The sequence below is a fragment of the Trachemys scripta genome, chromosome 12 (assembly GCF_013100865.1).
Source record: "Trachemys scripta elegans isolate TJP31775 chromosome 12, CAS_Tse_1.0, whole genome shotgun sequence".
Classification (NCBI taxonomy): domain Eukaryota; kingdom Metazoa; phylum Chordata; order Testudines; family Emydidae; genus Trachemys; species Trachemys scripta.
Genome location: NC_048309.1, coordinates 33,867,962 through 33,888,705, shown reverse-complemented (window position 1 = coordinate 33,888,705; position 20,744 = coordinate 33,867,962). Strand labels below are relative to the sequence as shown.

Sequence of the window (20,744 nt, the reverse complement as noted above, 5' to 3'; positions counted from 1 at the left end):
GCCACTGTCTCACCTGCCACTGGCCCCCCTGTCCCTCCCGGATCCCAGTGCCCTTTACCTCAGGGTTCTGTCCCTGCAGTAACCTCACACTCTGGGTCTCCCCTCCCAGGGCAACCCCCAACCCTCTAAACCCACCTTGCCTCAGCGGCTACTGCCAGTCATCATCTAGCCCCCGGTCACTGGGGAAGACTGTAGTCTGTAATGGCCACTCATCATTTGCAAGGGGTTAGGACCTGCTGCCTTTGCCTATTCCCAGGCTGTATCTCTGCAGCCCCCATACCTGCATAGGCCTTCACTAAGGCCTGCAGCCTGGGGGTTTACCAGGCTGGAGCTCCCCAGCTCCCTTTGCCCTTCCCCAGCACTGCACCACTTCAGGTACTTTGCTCCCAGGCAGCCAGGTCCTTCCCACCCCAGGGCTAGAGTGAGACTCCTCCAGCTTCTGGCCCACAGCCCTCTTATCAGGGCCAGCTGGGCCCTAATTGAGCTGGCCACAGCTGTGGCTGCTACTCCAATCAGCCTAGCTTGGCTGTTTTAACCCCTGTTTTCCAGGAGTGGGGCAGCTGCCCCACTACGATCCCATACACAGCCATCTGTCTATCCATCCCATACACAGCCATCTATCTATCTATCCGTCCCATACACAGCCAACTACCTATCTGTCCCATACACATCTATCTATTTATCTATCACATTTGCCACTGTAGTGAATTATGACTAAATAGGAACAGAGGGTCCTGTGGCATCTTTAAGACCTCATTATCTCCATACTGATTTATACCTGCCTCTGGAAATTTCCATTACTTGCGTCTGAAGAAGTGAGGTTCTTACCCTGGAAAGCTTATGCTCCCAATACTTCTGTTAGTCTTAAAGGTGCCACAGGACCCTCTGTTGCTTTTTACAGATTCAGACTAACATGGCTACCCCTCTGATACTATGACTAAATAAGTATTGTGATTGTGTACTGCTTCTCTGAAGTATATTTGTTTGGCTGGGGTAGATGTCGCTTGTGTGGGAAAAGAAATGGAGCATGTCACAGGGAATTCACACACATTGTGCTCTCTCATGGAGACTTTACCTCATTTTTTTCTTGTTTCCTTTATTTTTTTAATTCTTAATCTAAAATAGAAGCTATTCACACTGAATCTGGTTTATCTTCCTGTGTCTTTGAAAACTGTAGCCTAAATTTATAAAGCAGACTCAGGCCAGGGATGGATGCTATGTTTCAATTTTGCAAAACAGAATGCCAGAGCGAGTATGTTTTCCACCCAGGTTCCATTTAACCCATAACATTGACGTTTGGAGGCAGTGCTTTCCAATGGCTAGTGTCCGAGTTGGAAGTCAAGGGAGTTCAGTTTTATTCCTGGTACAATATAAAAATGTTATGTTAAAATAATACAACAGTGTATCTGAAATCTTGCTAGGTACTTATATGTCCCCCAGCTGTTTGCTAAGAAACATATTATTCTATCAGCAATGGATTTATCCTCCCAATTACCCTGTCAGGTAGGAAAATATCACCCCCCAGCATGAGTAAGAAACACGCACATGTGTACAAGTTAGCTTGGGACTGCTATCATGAATTAGGTACACTTACATGAGTATAGAGGTACGTCTACACCATAGGCGTGCGCAGCCCATTTCATTAGGGTGTGCACCCAGGGAGCCCCATCCTGCCCTAGCCCCACCCCTATCCTGCCCCCATCCACTCCCTCCTACTTCCCGCCCCCTGACTGCCCCCCTCAGAACTCCCAACCCCCCCTGCTCCTTGTCCCCTAACTACCACCTCCTGGGACCCCTGCCCTTAACTGCCCCCCAGAACCCCTCCCCCTATCTAAGTCTCCCTGCTCTTTGTCCCCTGACTGCCCCCCTAGGACCCTACCCCTTACCTGTCCCCCTGACTGCTCCGACCCTTATCCACATCCCTGCCCCTAGACAGACCTCCAGGACTGCCACGCCTATCCAACCGCTCCGCACCCCCTGACAGCCCTCCCCCCAGAACTCCTGACCCATACAACCCCCTCTGCTCCCTGCATCTCCAACCCCTGCCTCCTAGACAGCCCCCCCAGAACTCCTGACTCATCCAACCCCCCCAGCTCCTTGTCCCCTGACCACCGCCTCCAAAGACCCCTCCAATAGCCCCCCCAGGACCTTCCTTGCTCCCTGTCCCGACTGCCCTGACCCCTATCCACCCCCTGCCCCCTGACAGACCATGGGACTCCCATGCCCCATCCAACCCCCCCTGCTCCCTGACTGCCCCCTCCAGAGACCCCCTGCCCCTAACCACCCCCTCGGGATCCCACCCCCTATCCAACCCACCCTGCTCCCTGCCCCCTGACTGCCTCCACCCCTTATCCAACCCCCCTGGCCCTGGACCCCTTACCATGAGATGAGGGTCCTAGCCTCCCCACGGAGCCAAACATTGCCCCACAGAAGCACGCAGCCCCAGCTCCACAGGTGGGATGGGAGACAGAGGGGCTCAGGCCAGCTCCACACAGAGTGGGGTCAGAGCTTCAGCCCTGCAACTTTTGCCACTAGGGTGGCTGGGGCTTCCGAGACGGGGACTTCAACCCCACATCTTCTGCCAGGGTCCAGGGCTTCTCCTCCCTGCCCCAGTGTGGCTCCTCTGCCCCCCCCTCCAGTGCAGCTCCTGCCAGGGTCCGGGCTTCTCTCCCCTCCCCCCCCCAGTGCAGTTCCTGCCGGGGTCCGGGCTTCACCTCCACCCCCACTCCCTCCCCCTACCTGGCTCCAGCCCCGTCTGGGGCTTCTCTTCCCCCACCCCTGCATGGCTCCTGCAGGTATCTGGAGCTTCTCCCACTGCACCCAGCCCTAGCCTAGCTGGGCTCCCTTGGGTCACCTGCTGCCTGCTGTGGCCAGAGTGGAGCCTGGCTGGCAAGGAGCAGCCATACACGTGGACGCCATGGCCACCAGCCCAAGAGGTGCGAGGCAGCCCTAGGCAAGCAGGGGCTGGCTGTGCTGCTGCTGATAGCCCCACACTCCCGCCTACACCTAACCCTAAGGCTTGTGTGTGTGTGTGTGTGTGTGAGACTCACTCGGCCCCTGCCGGAGCAGGGAGGCAGGAAACAGTTGATTTGAGCCTGCCCGGCAAACAGCTGAGGAGGGGATGGGGGAGGAGCAGCCTTCCCAGCCGGAGCTCAGGGTATTAGGGTGTGCACGCCTATGGTCTACTCTCCAGCTTCTACAGCGGCATAGCTATGTCACTGCAGATCTGCCACTTCAGCACCCTGGTGTAGATGCTTCTTACATTGACGGAAGGGTTTTTCCCATCAACGTAATTACTTCATCTCTTTGGGAGGTGGTAGGTAGGTTGACAGAAGAATTCTTCTTCAACTCTAGCTACTGCTACACCTGGGGTTAGGTCGACTTAGCAAGGGTATTCAGAGCATGAAACTTTTCACAGAGCTGTGCGACTTTGCTAGGTGGATCTAATTTTTTTAAATGTAGACCAGGCCAGAGTTTGCAAGGAATTATTTGGTTGAATTAGGAATATACACAAGAGTAAGATTATCAGAGGGGTAGCCGTGTTAGTCTGGATCTGTAAAAAGCAACAGAGAGTCCTGTGGCACCTTTAAGACTAACAGATGTATTGGAGCATAAGCTTTCGTGGGTGAATGCCCACTTCGTCGGATGCATGTAATGGAAATTTCCAGGGGCAGGTATAAATACACTGGCAAGAATCAGTCTGGAGATAACAAGGTTATTTCAATCAGGGAGGGTGAGGTCCTCTGCTAGCAGTTGAAGTGTGAACACCAAGGGAGGAGAAACTGCTTCTGTAGTTGGCTAGCCATTCACAATCTTTGTTTAATCCTGATCTGATGGTGTCAAATTTGCAAATGAACTGAAGCTCAGCAGTTTCTCTTTGGAGTCTGGTCCTGAAGTTTTTTTGTTGTAAGATGGCTATCTTTACATCTGCTATTGTGTGGCCAGGGAGGTTGAAATGTTCTCCCACAGGTTTTTGTATATTGTAAGAGTAAGATTGTACATAGTATTATTCTCATGAGTAAGGAATACCAACACGAGTAGAAGTTTGTATGGGACTACTCACATGAGTAAAGAATATCCATATGAATTACAGTTTACATGGGCCTACCCACATAAGCTGATAGAATCATAGAATATTAGGGTTGGAAGAGACCTCAGGAGGTCATCTAGTCCAATCCCCTGCTTAAAGCAGGACCAACATCAACTAAATCATCCCAGCCAGGCCTTTGTTAAGCTGGGCCTTAAAAACCTCTAAGGATGGAGATTCTACCAACTCCCTAGGTAACCCATTCCAATCCTTCACCACCCTCCTAGTGAAATAGTGTCTCCTAATATCCAGGCTTGACCTCCCCACTGCAACTTGAGATCATTGCTTCTTGTTCTGTCATCTGCCACCACTGAGAACAGCCGAGCTCCATCCTCTTTGGAACAGTTGAAGGCTGCTATGAAATCTCCCCTCACTCTTCTCTTCTGCAGACTAAAAAACCCCAGTTCCCTCAGCCTCTCATCGTAAATCATGTGACCTAGCCCCCTGATAATTTTTGTTGCCCTCTATTGGACTCTCTCCAATTTGTCCGCATCCCTTCTGTAGTCGGGGGACCAAAACTGGATGCAGTACTCCAGATGTGGCCTCACCTGTGTTGAATAGAGGGGAATAATCACTTCCCTCAATCTGTTGGCAATGCTCCTACTAATACAGTCCAATATGCGATTGGCCTTCTTGGCAGGAAGGGCACACTGCTGTTGTGGAAAATTTACCACACAGTTGATTTTGGATCAGACAGCCTGAGGCTCCTTTATTGATCAATCAAACATGCATGCATGGGGGAGTCAGCCAAGGCAGCCGAACCCCCCCCCCCGACAGATAAAATACGGGACTTATATAGGATAAAACCACAATTAGTAATACATACTTTCTTATCAACATTATTGCCATATTTGGAATACAATATCCATAAAAGGGAATATAGCATAGCAAGCTTTCCTGTTATTCTTAGTTTGCCCTTTGCGGTTTCTTGCTCTGTCACCTGACATCTATTAATCATAGTTTGTTACAAAGGTTAATTCTACTTTTATAATTTCTACAGTTAGTTCTGCTTTTATGATTTCTGCCTACCCTTCTCCTTTTTACCCCACCCCCCCTTTTCTCCTTCCTCCAGGCCACACATACAGTTCACCTGACCATACATACAGTTCACTTGACCAAAGTTTAGGCTTTAGTCCATTTTTCCTCCACACTGCTGATTCATATCCAGCTTCTCTTCCACTGTAATCCGCAGGTCCTTTTCTGCAGAAAAGTTAGGAATACTCACATGTGTGAAAGCTTGAATGAGACTACAGGTTGGAGTAAAGGATACTCACATGAGTTAATTTGTGTCTGGGGATACTTACATGAATTAGGAATAGTAAATTTTGGAATGGGATGGCAAGCATGAGTTAGGAATACTCATAGGAGCCAAGGTTTGCGTGAGTAAGGGATACTCACTGGGTAAAGGTTTGTATTGATGAGGAATAGCTACATGAGTATATGTTTGCTTGAGTAAGGAATCCTCAGACGAGTAATGGTTTGCTTGGGAGTGATAGGACTACTCACAAGTAAGGAATACTCACAGGAATAAAGTTTTACATGCAACTATTTGCAGAAGTGAAGGATTGTTTTTACATGGGACTATTCGCTTGAGTAAGGAATGCTCACATAAATAACAGTTTGCCTGTGATTACTCCCATGAGTAAAGAATACTCACCTGGGTAAAAGTTTGCGTGGGCCTTCTCACAAGGTAGGAGCACACACATAAATAATGGTTTGTGTGGGACCACCAGCAGGAGTTAGGAATACACATATAATAAAAAATTTGCCCAGCACTCCCCACATGAGTAACAGATTTTGTGACTGATCACAATACAAATAAGAGGTTTCCCTCAAATTTGCTGAAACCCCCTAATGGACAGTGGATTAAAACCTGGGTTCTCCACCTTCTCAGAGCATCAGATGATGTGAAATGTTGGGCAAGTGGTGTTAGCTCTCATGCCTCAGTTTCCCCATCTGTGAAATAGGGGTAATGATACAGACCTGCATTGGTAAAGTGCATCGAGATCTATCAATGAAATGTGCTATATTGAAGCTGGATACAAGTATCTTTGTTTTATAGATGGAGAAAATGAGGCACAGAGAGGGAACATGATTGCCCAAGCTCATCTAGTAAGATGAGATAAACCAGGGAGTGATTCTCCTTTTGCTTACACTGGTGTAAATCAGGACTCACTTTTTGCTCAGCTGAGGTATCTAGGGGCTTTGACTTCAATGGAATTATACAGGTTTACACCAGACGGAATTTGGCCCAAGTGAATTATACAGGTGTAACTGAAGCAAGATTCAAGCCACAGGTCTCTTGATGCACATCCTGCTGATCGGAACCCTATGTAGATAGACACAGATGCATACACTGACATGTACGGGCATACAACAAAGCCAAGGGAATTCAACCCGTAGCATTAAACATGCCCTTCTTCCTACTGTTTTCACACGGGAAGGAAACATGAGACAGTTTGTTTTCCTGCCCTCATCATCGAGGGCAAACTGAGTTCTGTTTAACAATCCAGGAACTGAGCAGAAAGTCAAGATGCCTGGGTTCTATTCCTGACTGCCACTGACTCTTTGTGGGACCTACACCAAATCACTTCCCCATCTACAAAATGGAGATGTTGATATGGGGCAAGGCTCAGATATTTTAATATATTTAGGTGCCGAAGGAAGCCGACAGGATTTCAATGGGATTTTTAAAGGCACATCAAGAGAGTTAGATGCCTAAATACCTTTAAAAATCTGACCCTTCCTGACACAACACACAATTAACCTGTGGAACTCGGTGTCATGGCATATACCGATAGCCATTGATGGACCTATGCTCCATAAACATATCTAGTTCTTTTTTGAACCCAGTTATACTTCTAGCTATTAGCCAAGGTGGTCAGGGACACAACCCTATGCTGAGGGTGACCCTAAACCTCCGACAGCCAGAAGCCAGGAGGGGAAGATGTGTGAATCACTCCATAATTGCCTCGTTCTGTACACTCCCCTGAAGCTCTGGTAAAGGCCACTGTCAGAGACAGTATACTGGGCTATATGAATCGTATGGCAGCTCTTATGTTCTCATGTTGACTTAGATAGCTATGTCCCATTTCAAAAATGACTTTGGGCAGGCTTTTAAAAATAGTTATGTGCCTAACTTGCATTGATTTCAATGGGAGTTAGGTGTCTAAATACCATTAAAAATCTGACCCGTAGGCCCAGGACTCTAATTCCCATTGACTTTCAATGAGACTTAGGGACAGTTTTTGAGGGTATTTAGGCACCTCACATTGCACATAGGTGCCTAGTCAGAATTTCAAAAGTACCAAGGCCCATAACTCCTATTGAATTCCATGGCAATTTGTCACCTAAGGGTTTCTGAAAAGTGCTCTAGATGCCTAAATACCTTTAAGAATCTCTGACTCCTAAGTGCCCAAGTCACTTTTGAAAATTGGACTTTAGCCCTGCCCAACAGATAGAGAAACTAAGTCACAATGAGGTGAAATGTCTTGGCTATGGTCATCCAGGAGGTCAGTAGCAGGGCACAGAATAGAAGCCAGGTCTTCTGAGTCCTAGCTTGGTATCACAGCTACTAGCCCACATGGCCTCTAGACAAACAGCGGAGAGAGGGAGCATGCATCTTTATTTCATGTTCACACTTGATAGTTCTCATAAAACCATGTTCATCTGTGGATCTCAGAGCACTCCAATTTACAAAAAGTGTGAGTAAAATTTCCAACTGTGCCTAAGTGGTTTAGGAGCTTAAGATACTTAGCTCCTTTGTAAAGTACTCTGAGATGTGGGAATGAAAAACACTGTAAAAACAAGTATTCTTATTAAAATGGCCTGTATATGAGTTAGGAGACTCCAGGCAGGCAACTTTTCATCTGTGCTAAATTATTTTACAACAGGAAAGGACAGGATAGGCATTAGGGCATGTTTCCTAAATGTGCCTCTATCCTTGTTTCACCGGACCCCCCTACAAGCCCCTGCCCACACAATCACTCCTTGCCATGCGGATGGCCTGGTACCTGAGCTGATGGCCTGGAAGACTCTAAGCATGGTTTGTGCCTGCATGTTAGCCAGGGACTCTCAAGGAACCTAACAGAGTTAGGAGCCCAACTCCCACTGATGTTCAGTTGGAACAAGGCTCCTGCCTGTTTTTGCAATTTGGAAAATCCCAGTGGAAATTTTCAAAGGTGACCAGTGATTTTGGATGCCCTCCTGGAGCCACCTTGCAGAGGCCTGATCCATAGAAAGACCTGAGCACTACAGGCCCCTTTTGGGGTGTCTTAGGATGGACTCCCAGTAAGTGAGATATCCATGATTGCTAGTAGTCAAGCCAATGGCAGCTAACATTGTGTGTCTGTTGCCTAAGGTGCAGGCTGGCTAGTGATTTTCCTCCTGTAACTGATCTGTCACACTGATCTTCTGCAATGGAGAAAGCATCCCCGTGCCATGCCGGTGTGTCCCGTTTTCCTTCCCCCCAACCCCAGCTCTCCATTCTAGGATAGCTAATAGAGGTTATTCCCATGTACTGATCAGTCTGTAAGTTCTCTGGCACTCTCCCCTACCCAGGTTTTTCCCAGAATGCACTGGCACACACATATACATCCCTGCATAAAAACAGTAGTGATGGCTTAAGTGTGGCCACCGAGTGGTTATGGTGAACATACAGTAGACGGAGTCCCAGGGGAGCTGCTTTCCAGCTAAGCCTGCACACACAGCTGTTTAATTAGTGTTAACTGTGGTGTCACTTTAGAGTGAGATTTTCCAAGTGGCCTAAGGGAGTTATGCACCTAACATAATTAAAAAACAATGGGGGCCGGACGCCGAACTCCCTCAAGCCCCTTGGACAAACACAGTTTTATATATTTTCTTTCCATTATGAACTAGTTTGAGACCTGACAATTCATCTCACATCAGAGATGGTACAAACTTCAATCTGCATTGCTACTTCCCTGCTCTGTTCATATAGCAAATTAGCATTCTCCAGAGCCACGCAGCCTCAAAGACTATGACTTTAGCTTTGCAGTCAGCTTGTAACGGGGATCATCACATTGGAAAAATGATCCAGAGCTGTTCACCTTAGGTATAGCTGAGGTGCCCATCACCTTGGTATCAAAGCACCTTGATAGCTATCTGATCTAGTGCCCATATGGACTTCTACTATCATAATATTATTGATCTGTCATTTGTATTGATTTATTCCTTCACAATTAAACTCTGCTGATCAGCTAACAATGAAAGGACTAATGGCTCCCTCTGGGCATTATTAAAAAGTCTTTGCAATGATCATGAAAAAAAGTTTCAACTTCACAGGTTGCAGAGGGGATCATTAAAAGTCAGTGGGCTCCACTGGTGTAGCAACACTGAAGTCCGCAATGTTATATTCAGGATAAATTTGGCCCATTGCACTAAATGCCTAGAGACAGGAGTCGCATACAGAATTCTCAGTAGTGGCTAAGGCTAAAACAAACTTGATGTTAAATTATAGCAACTAAATGAGACCTTGTGGGGATTCAGCCAAAGTGAGGAACAAAACTTTCTGGGCCAGCCTCTCAGTGGGAGTAAATTGGCATCACCTCATGCAAGTCAGTGGAGCTATGCTGTTTTTCACCAGTTGGGGATCCGGGCCCATGACATGTGGCAGAATAGATGCATGACTTAATTCTCACAAGAGGAATATCCCAACACACATCCACATGGGGTCCCACAGTAGCAAGCGGTGGAAATGTCTTTGGGGCCAAGGCAATTCTTCCTGAGGAAAGAAAAAACACCTATTACTCCAAAGAGCATCAAGGGGAATACAGCTAGTTCTGTGTAAACATCATGGGGGCAGATTTTATCCTGGAGTAACTCCACTTTAGGCAGTGGAATTACACCATGAGTAGGCTTGGCCCATGTGTTGTTAGCAAAACCATCAGAACAGTTCAGGGCTGAGCAGCTCAGGGAATGGGATGCAGATTGTGTTTCAAATTCATGTAAAATTTGCCACTAGGATGGAAGTGACCAGTTCTGGGTGCTAACTGAGGGCCAGCTTACAAATCCCTTGGTCACATCCGTGAATAGTTACACAGGCAAACAATCCCTCTGAGGTCAATGGAGCTATTTGTGACAATAACCATTTACCAGTGTGAGTGAAGGAGTCAGAGTCTGGCCTTTACGAAGCATTCCAACCACTGGGAATTTAAAGGCCCAATTCTTCCTTACTCACATGGGGTAGTACCTTACTCTATGACTAGTCCCATGGATTTCAATAGGTCTACTCATGGTGTAAAATACTGCTCCGTGTGAGTAAAAGAGGCAACATCTGGCTTGTTGGTCTTGCGTTAATTTAGATGGACATATGGGCCAAAGGTATTAATATTATCAGAGGGATACCCTGTTTCCCCGAAAATAAGACATCCTCCGAAAATAAGGCCTACTTACAGTTTTGCCTCTCGTTGTAATATAAGGCATCCCCCCGATAATAAGACCTCCCCGATAATAAGGCATCCACCGATAATAAGGCATTTTTCATTTCTGAAAAATAAGACATCCCCTGAAAATAAGACCTAGCGCATCTTTGGGAGCAAAAATTAATATAAGACACTGTCTTATTTTCGGGGAAACAGGGTAGCTCAGTGGTTTGAGCATTGGCCTGCTAAACCCAGGGTTGGGAGTTCAGCCCTTGAGGGGGCCAGTTAGGGATCTAGGGCAAAATCAGTACTTGGTCCTGCTAGTGAAGGCAGGGGGCTGGACTTGATGACCTTTCAGGGTCCCTTCCAGCTCTATCAGATAGGTATGGTATATCTCCATATATTAAATATAACCCACTTGCTGCCCAGTATTAAACAAGGTTCTGGGTTTGATATTCAGAGATCTCTGCCTCCTTAGTGCCATGGCAAACATGCCATTAACAATCCTGTTAAGGTTTTATTAAAGATACAGAAAAGAAGGAAAAAATACTCTAAATTTCAAATACTGTAACTGTTAAGTCAGGCTTTCATTTTAACAACATCCCCTATTTCCTTTCCCTCTAGCTGGAGAGAGTTTTTAGAAGAGAAAAAAACACTTATTTTACAGTCTCTTAGATGGTACCAATGATGATTCATAACTGTCATGGGGGGGAAGAGAAGATGTTAGCTGAGATGGGTTGTAAGTGGTGGAGGTGGTGTTACAGTCCAATCCCGTTTCATCCCAGGTGGTTTTTGGAATTCAGCTGGAGCCAGCAGAGCTGGTGATGTCATCTGGGTCCCTCTCTTTTACTTGGCCTAGTCAGGACATCTTTCAGGATCAGGATGAGGAAGGCCTGCGGTCCCAGGAGATGGTGGGTGTAGCATTCATGTTGGTGAAGCTCGCTCCAGCAGCCAATTTCTCTACACAGTCTCTTTCTGTAAGGACCCCAAAATGGAGTGGTGAGTGGAATAGCCCATCCTCTCATTATTTTGTCCACCAATTAGGCCTAATTTTTTGGGTCACTGATTTCTGGTTCCACACTTTTCTTGTTTACCAGGCAAGATCTTAACACAATCCTTAAACTAGGCCTCTTTGTTTGGACTCATTCAGTCTGCCTCCCTTTCCCTACCTTTTCCCATCAACATTTCTTGTTCCAGGTTATTGTGGCATCTTATGAACTTTCACTCACTTCTCACAGTTAAACTCATGATCAGGATAAAATTTGTAGGCCCAATTATCACAACAGTCTGGTGCCAGAATCTGACTTCTGGTTTTGGTGTCCTGTATGGAATGGATTGTTGGTTTGGAGGTGGAGGGGTTCTTATGAGCAGGCAGTCCCGAGCAGAGCTGAGTGAAAAATTTTGGATGATCCATTTATTCACTGAAAAATGTTGTTTTGGGTCAACCTAAACTATTTGAAAATTTGTGCTGAAAATGCCAAATAGTTTTGTGAATATAAGAACGGCCATACTGGGTCAGACCAAAGATCCATCTAGCCCAGTTTCCTGTCTTCTGAGAGTGGCCAATGCCAGATGCTTCAAATAGAATGAACAGAACAAGGTAATCATCAAGTGATCCATCCCTTCTCATCCAGTCTCAGCATCTCGCAGTCAGAGGTTTAGGGACACACAAAGCATGGGGTTGCATCCCTGACCATCTTGGCTAATAGCCTTGGATAGACCTATTCTCCATGAAGTTATCTAACTATTTTTTAACCCAGTTGTACGTTTGGCCTTCAAAAGTCCCTATGTCCCATTTGTTTTTTTAAAACTGTAACTAGTATAAACACAAATTTTCCCATGTCCCATCAAGAGATGTCTGAAACCCATGAGCCTGGCGGCTTTCAAAAATAGTTAATTTCATTGGGTGACCCCTGGTTCTTGTGTTATGTGAAGGGGTAAATAACACTTCCTTATTCACTTTCTCCATGCCAGTCATGACTTGATAGACCTCGCTCATATTCCCCTTGAGTCATCTCTTTTCCAAGCTGAAAAGTCCCAGTCTTTTTAGTCTGTTCCATCCCCCTAATCATTTTTGTTGCCCTTTTCTATACCTTTTCTATTTCTAATATATCTTTTTTTGAGATGGAGTGACCAGAACTGCTCACAGTATTCAAGGCCTGGACGTACCATGGATTTATACCGTGGCATTATGATATTTTCTGTTTTATTATCTAGCCCTTTCCTAATGACTCCTAACACTCTGTTTGCTTTTTTGACTGATGCTACACATTGAGTGGATGTTTTCAGAGAACTGTCCACAACGACACCAAGATCTCTTTCTTGAGTGGGGGCAGAGATCCATCAAGCAGCCTGTAGGGCCAGATTGCCACATGACACCTACAGCTTGTCTACATGGGGACACTCAGGAAAATTAATCTGAATAAACTAAATGTGTATTAAAAGTGGATTAATTAAACTGCATTGCACCCCTGTGTGGATGCTTTCATTTGAAATTAACATGGCTTTAATTCAAGTTAGCTTAATTTCACTGCCAATGTGAATTAAGGTAAACCAAACTAAAGCCACTTTAATTCTGATTGAAAGTGTTTACATAGGGGCTTAATGCAGTTTAAATAATCCACTTTTAATTCACAATTTTAGTTAACTTGGATTAACTTTCTTGAGTGTCCCCATGTAGACAAGCCCTTAGAGTTTCAACTTTGGCATCATAGCAGAGGTATACACATACACTAAGAAGGTCTCCATTTCCTCCATCACACACACTTATTGTTATTTTAATAGCAATTAGTTGCCTCCAATGATGCCAAGGCCCCACTGTGCTCAAGCTGAACATAGTAACAGGGAGTGTCCTGTCCCCCCAAAGACCACACGATCTGGACAGACCAGATAGACGATACTATGTGGGAGATAGGAAGAATCATTATACCCTTATACAGATTAGAACAGAGGCACAAAGAGCTGGATCATTGAAGATATCTAGGAGCCTTGAGGGATTCTCAAAAGTGCCTATGTGCCTGTACATTGGGAGTTAGGTGCCTAACCTGCTGTGGCATTTTTTAGATACCGACCTGCACCATTTAGTGTCTACATACCTTTGTAAACTGGCCTTAAGGGGCTTAGACTGAAGTTTGGGATGCTGCTAACAGCTGAAGCAGAGGGCTTTTGAGTCTATTGGCGGGTTTCCATTCCAGTGCAGGGACATAAGCCAAAAAGAGACAGAGGAAGTTGTCTGTGCAACAAGATGGAGCCTGAGTTTTTGCTGCGACAGACCCTGGGATCTGCTATCTGACTCCTGGCTTCATCCCCAGTTCCTGAGTTCAACCTTGCCTGGTTCCCAGCCCAGGCTACTGATTGCTCTGGCTCCAACCCCAGGCTATGGCTCTTTGGCTTTTGACTCTGTGCTGACCCTCAGTTTCAGCTCTGACACCTGGCTCCTGACTTTGGACCTGCCCATTGGCCTCTGGTTCCTGAATCTGGCACTGACCACTATCCCAGTCAGCCCACATCATGGTAGCTTCTCCCTGTGTCTGTGCTTATCCAACTCAGCCCTCCATGTTCCATGGAATCAGCTAAATAGTTTGATCCCATATGGATTTTATTATTGATTAAGAGACTCTCACTGTAGGTCAGATTTTCCAGCCTCCACCTCATTCTTGTGGGCTCAAGGCCAGGACACCATGTGCTAATTGCTATCATCAGCCAAATCACAATGAAAGTCCTCATAACAATGTGTGTACGGGCTACAGACAGGAAACACATACAGACCAGGGTAGTACAGGCAATTACAGCTGGCACACACCCCACAAACGTTATGTTAATGTTAATAAGAGACATATGACTAAATCCCCTAGGGAAAAGCTGAGCATAAAGGCCCAGTCCCCTGATGGTTCAGGTTTGGAGCTCATTGGAGTGGACTTACAGAACCACAACGATTCAGGTCTTCTATCTGGTAACTGTTTTGTAAGGCAGGGGATACCCAGCAATCAAAATACCCTAAGGCAGCTGTCATAAACAGATAGTTAAGGGTTAATGCCTCTTTTACCAGTAAAGGGTAAAGAAGTTCACCTAGCCTAGCCGACACCTGACCAGAGGAACCAATGGGAGGACAAGATGGTTCAAAGGGAAGGAGGGAAGTTCCCTTTGTCTGGGTCAGTTTCACTTTTGACCAGAGGGAAAAGCTCCAGAATTCAGCCTCTTATTAAGTAGTGAGTATTAGTGAAGGAAATAAATAGGTTTATGTTTATTTCTTTGTAACCTGTCTTGTGCAATTAGAGGAATCATCAAATTGGGTATTTGGGTATTTTTTGTGTAACTAAGTTTTGCCCAGGGGAACATCTTCTGTGTTTGGAATCTGTTGTCAGTGAGAGTAGCTGGTATGCTAATCTCTCCCAGAGGGTTTTCTTTTACTTTTCTTTTCTTTAATTAAAAGCCTTCTTTTTATACCTGATTGATTTTTCCTTGTTTTTAGATCCAAGGAGGTTGGATCTGGATCCACCAGGAGTTGGTGGGAGAAAAGAGGGGGGGTGGTTAATTTCTCCAAAGAGGGGTTTGGATCTGTGTTCACCAGGGAATTGGTGAAGAGTCTTTCAAGGCTACCCAGGGAAGGGAATTAGTGCTTGGGAGTGGTGGTGGCCAGACCAGATCTAAGCTGTTAATTGAGCTTAGAGCTTCTCATGCTGGTCCCCCAAATCTGTACCCTAAAATTCAGAGTGGGGAAGGAACCTTGACATGGTGAGCAGCGGTGAGGGAATTTTTAGGAACCAAAAGCCAGATTTTTCCCCCCTCTTTTGAGATGCTGGGGAAGCAGTGAAGGAGAGATAAAAGCTTCTAACAGAGGGCTTTTTGTTAGAAGGCTCCAGCTGTGATCACTGGAGGGTCATTAACATATTGCCAAGACCAGTCACAAAAAACCTGTTTTACTTCTTTTTTTTCTAAAGAGTCATATTACAGTAACCAAAGATTCCAAGCTGTTTCCCCCCCCCCCCATAGCTAAGGTAGACTAGGGGGGAAATATCAGGCAAAGGGAAAAAAAACTATGAGTTAGCCAAATTCCAAACACAGAGGATGTTCCCCTGGGCGAAACTTAGTTACACAAAAAATACCCAAATATCCAATTTGATGATTCCTCTAATTGCACAAGACAGGTTACGAAGAAATAAACATAAACCTATTTATTTCCTTCACTAATACTCTCTACTTGATAAGAGGCTGAATTCTGGAGCTTTTCCCTCTGGTCAAAAGTGAAACTGACCCAGACAAAGGGAACTTCCCTCCTTCCCTTTGAACCGTCTTGTCCTCCCATTGGTTCCTCTGGTCAGGTGTCAGCTAGGCTAGGTGAACTTCTTAACCCTTTACAGGTAAAAGAGGCATTAACTTAACTATCTGTTTATGACACCAGGCTTACCAAAAGCCAAAGGAATTCTCTCCCTGGGGTCTTAGAAGGCAGGTGAAGTCTCTTTGTTCTACCCACACATTTGTCCATTGCAGATTTCAGCCCTGTCTTGGTGCCAGAGGTAAGTCCTCTGTTTATTGATGTATTGTGACTGGAATCTCACAAAGCAGCAAGGCAGAACAGAGTCGGAGTCTCCTCCTGGTTACACCGAGCCAGCTGCACTGAGGTTAATAGTGTCTGATGGAACAACTCAGAGCAGCATTTTGTGGTGTGTCCTGCTGTCCGTTCGAAGTAAAAGTACTGATGTATGAGTGCTGCTGAGACTCTGCTTCCGCTTAGCCTGTTGTGAATCCAGACGAGCCCCGCTGAAGATGAAGCTGAGAGCACCCACTGGATTCAGATAAAATATTCTCTTTCAATTGGATTATCTCTGCATAAAGCCTAAGCTGTAGACTGACACCCTCAGCCTGATTCTTGTTACTCTTACACTAGCTTTAACCACTGCCACTACACTGACTCCAGTGGAGTGACTCCTGATTACACTGAAGTGGAGTCACTCCTGATTTGCACTGGCGTGAATGAGAAGAGATTCATGGGAACATAAAAACGTCGGGCTGGAAGGGAGTTCAGGACATTAGCAAGTCCAGCCCCATGCACCAAGGTAGGGCCCAGTGAACCTAGCCCAGCCCTGGCAGGTGTTTGTCCAACCTGTTCTTAAACACCTCCAATGATGGGGATCCCACAACCTCCCTTGGAAGCCTGTTTCAGAGTGTAACTACTCTTATAGGTAGAACGGTTTCCCTAATATCTAATCTATATCTCTCTTGCTGCAGATTAAGCCCATTACTTCTTGTTCTACCTTCGATGGACACAGAGAACAACTGATCCTCTTTATACTCTTAACGTATTTGAAAACTGTCATCAGGTCTCTCCTCAGTCTCTTCTTTTCCAGAGTAAACATGTTGAGTTGTTTTTTTTAACTTGCCACTTTGACTTCAGGAGTCACTCCTGATTTACAGTGGGGTGAGTCAGAGGAGAATTATCCCCTCTAGCTCCAATGCAGTCACTCCTGATTGCACTGGGCTAAGCTAAAGCCACTTTGAGTTGAACTGAGCTTCCCCTGGTATAAACTGATGAGAGAAGAATTAACCTCTTTGTCTGCATTGCAGTTATTTCTGGTTTGCAGTGTGGTGAGTGCAAAGGAACCTTCCCCTCTGTTTCTGTGAGCAGGAGTGTGCAGGGATATTTTCCATCTCGTTAATTGCTTTTTTAGGGGGCCTTGAAGGAAGCTCCTTCCCTTTTAAAGTCCCACACAGAGTATTCAGTTTTCTATGTGGGGGCCCTAGGGTGAGAGTCCTGGAGATGGGTATCAGACATAGAGTCAGAGGAAGGTACAACAAAAAGGGGTTAACACCAGATGAAGTGAGAGGAGAACCTACTGAGGGTGGTATAGCTTCTAAACACCAGGGTGAGTGTCTGTAGAATGAACCCCATTGACCTAAATAGGGTTACTCCCAATATACATGGAGATGAGTAAGAGGAGATCCAGGCCCATTGGGCTGCTCCTGATTTACACCAGTATAAGCGATAGGACAATTAGACCCTTCAACTTTAACTAAGTGAAAGCTAGTGTGGAAATGAGGCATCAGAAGAAACAGCGCTGAAGACTGTGATTCTTGAGATTCATTTTCTAACAACACTTTGGAATGAAAATGCAATTTTTTTTCTTCATACTAATTTATCATGTCATGTAGAGCTTGCGTAGCCCAGTGACAGGTGATTTACACATATCAATTTTTATCGGGAAAGGTCAGTAAACATCTATGTCACAGATGAAAAAATATTCAGATAATCAACATTTACAGATAGGCAATGTAAGAAAAATGCTGCCTGAAAACGTATTAGCATTTGATTTAAGGCTATTTATTTTGTATATTTTGACATATGAAGTTGACAATTTGTGTTTTAATGGCTATAATGCTTTAGCATTTTGAATCTCAGTGCCTATCATAATTAAATATTGTCTGACCCGTCCTATTGTCTGACCCGCCCCCCCCAAAAGAGTTCCCACAACGGTGAAAATTTAAATCAATAAAAATAAAAACGTCCTTGAAATCTAGAATTTTGCACAGCTGTAAACATTTAAATCAATAATAATCGAAAAAATGATTACAAATAAACATTGATATTATCCATCAAAATTATATACAAACATTTGAATTCTGCCAAGCCTACAAATAGACCATAGTTAGTGCAGAAGCTAAGGTATATAGAGACAGATTTCAGGTTAGATAAATAGATAGATCACTACACCTGTATTATCCCTCTCTTTCTAACTATGTATATAATTGATCTTTTATCTCAGGCTAAGATTTTTCCATTGGTGTCCAGATTCCATGGGCAGTCTTTAAATGTCACCCTCCTATGTGCACCTCCAGCCTGAGGATCCTATCCAGCATACTGGCAGAAGATTTCTGTGAGATGCCTCAGGTGGATAATTCAGAACAGAGATTTGGGGCTGATAGATCAAATGTGTTGTGCAGGTGAATGCTGAAGTTTTACACTGGCTGCCATTCAAGTCTGCCCAGACTGAATATACAAAACTCGGTGCCCATTCTACTTCTGTTTAATGGGAATTGGGCATTCAAATGTTTTAGATGGCTTTGAAAATCTGAGATTTAATACAGACCTAAAATTGACTTCAGTGTTTTTCAGGGAGGAAGGAGAGTTTTCATGGAGCTATATCAATTGACACAGGCTGGAGATCTGGCCTATTTACTCTGTTGGAGCTATGGCCAATTTACAAGTAATCAGGCTGACATGTAATATGATTTTCCTTCTTCTTGTGCAGATGAGGCATACTGCCTGGGTAAATCACAGCAGAGTGACCAAACTCATGTTCGTCAGCTTCTCCCATCACCTCCACCCTCAAGGGATTCTTTGTGCGTTGTTCTTTCTTATCTACGCCATCACGCTGATGGGAAACAGCCTCATTGTCCTCATCACAGTGCTGGACTCCGCCCTCCACATCCCCATGTATTTCTTCCTCTGGAACCTGTCCTTCCTGGAGATCTGCTATGCCTCAGCCACCCTGCCCAAGATGCTGGCCAACTTTGTCTTGGAAAAGAGGGCCATCTCCTTCACAGGTTGTGCCATCTAGATGTATTTCCTCATCTTCCTCGGGACAGCAGGCTGCTACCTGCTGGCCCCCATGGCCTACGGCCACTACTGAGCCATCTGCTCCTCTCTGCACTACCCCATCATTATGAACCACAGAGCCTGCGCCCAGATGGTTTCTGCTTGCTGGCTCTGCGGAATCCTGATGCCCATGGGCAACATCACTTGGATCTTCCCTTTGTCCTACTGCGGACCCAACGAGATCAACCACTTCTTCTGCAACATCCACTCTGTGCTGAAGCTGGCCTGCGGGGACACCTCCAGGATAGAGGTCTCCATTTTCTTCATCAGAATGTCAATCATTATCTTCCCCTTCCTCCTGGTGCAGGTGTCTTACGCCTGCATCGTCTCCACCATCCTGAAGACTACTTCCTCCGAGGGAAGGCACAAAGCTTTCACCACCTGCTCCTCCCACCTCACCATGGTCAGCTTGTTCTATGGCTCTACCTGTGCGACGTACCTGCACCCCAAGTCCAGCCATGTAGGAGATGTGGACAGAATGGTCGCCCTGGTTTATGCCGTCATCACCCCCATTTTAAATCCCTCGCTCTACAACCTGAGGAACAAGGATGTGAAGGAGGCTCTGAGGAGACTGAGAAGAGGAAAATATTTTCATAAACTATGAGATTGTGTTGGCTTCAGGGTGTCCAGATGGAGTGAGTCTATTTTGAATAAAGAAACATCTCACAGATTGTAATTAGAGGTTTCGGTGCAATTGGCTGTATCAACCAGTGAGTAGGGAGTTAGGGCCAGATGTTTTTAAAAGATATTTAGGCACCTAGTGGGATTTTTAAAAAAATCATCTAGGTATCGAACACAAATGAACTTCAATGGATGTTAGGTGCCTAAGCCCCTTTATGAATATAGCCCTTGGTGCCTAACAGCCACCTGAGACACCTGAATCCCAGAATCAGCCCCCCCCCCCGGGATTCATAAAACTCCAGTTTATCTGACCCCTAACCCTGTAGGCATCTAAACTCACTCTGCACCTAGATTTTTGCAGTAACAACTCCCTAGACAACTGTATTTCTGCCTCTGAACATGCTCACTGCAGCCTCACTCCAGGTGTCAGAGCATCTAAGACCCAGAGTGCTGCACCAATGGGGGGAAGACAGGAATTCCTCCACCTAACTCACCTGTGGAGCCTGGCCAAGCAAATTAGCTGGCAGCTCACCTACTGGGGCATGCACCCATAGGCGATCTCCCACATAGCAGAGCCACAAGGGCAGGGGCAGGACATTCCTTGTAACTGTTAGCCCAGTAATTAGGCCCTCAGTTGAGAGGTTGGCGACCCCTCGGCTTGATGGGGTTGGGGTGGAGGGAGAAGGGATTTGAATGTGGCTGTGCTATTTGGCAGGTGAATGTCCTAGCCACTGGGCTATGGGATATTGTGGTGTGAGTCTTGCTCAGTCTCTACCATTGAAGCTGTTTCATGGTGGATTAAATAATGACAGTCATTGGGCCAGACAGAGAGAAGCATGCGAACCACTCTGCAGCCTAGTGGTTAGCGCACTTATGCTGGAGGTTCCCATCGCCCTGCTCCAATGACTTTTTTTATCCACCTTGGCCACTTCCTTCTCCTTCTAAAAACAGCACTAGGCGCCTAACTCTGAGAGAGGGTTTGCATCTTAGACTCCAAAGCAGAGAGATTTGTCTAAGTCCCAGAGAGGGGCAGGGCTTAAGACACTCCCCTCTCCTCAGC

At 45.7% G+C, this 20,744-nt stretch overlaps 1 pseudogene; it reads left to right on the top strand.

Annotated features, from left to right (window-relative positions):
• The first annotated feature begins 18,716 nt into the window (after positions 1-18,716).
• On the top strand, positions 18,717-19,667 carry LOC117886073 (annotated as a pseudogene).
• Positions 19,668-20,744: the final 1,077 nt, after the last annotated feature.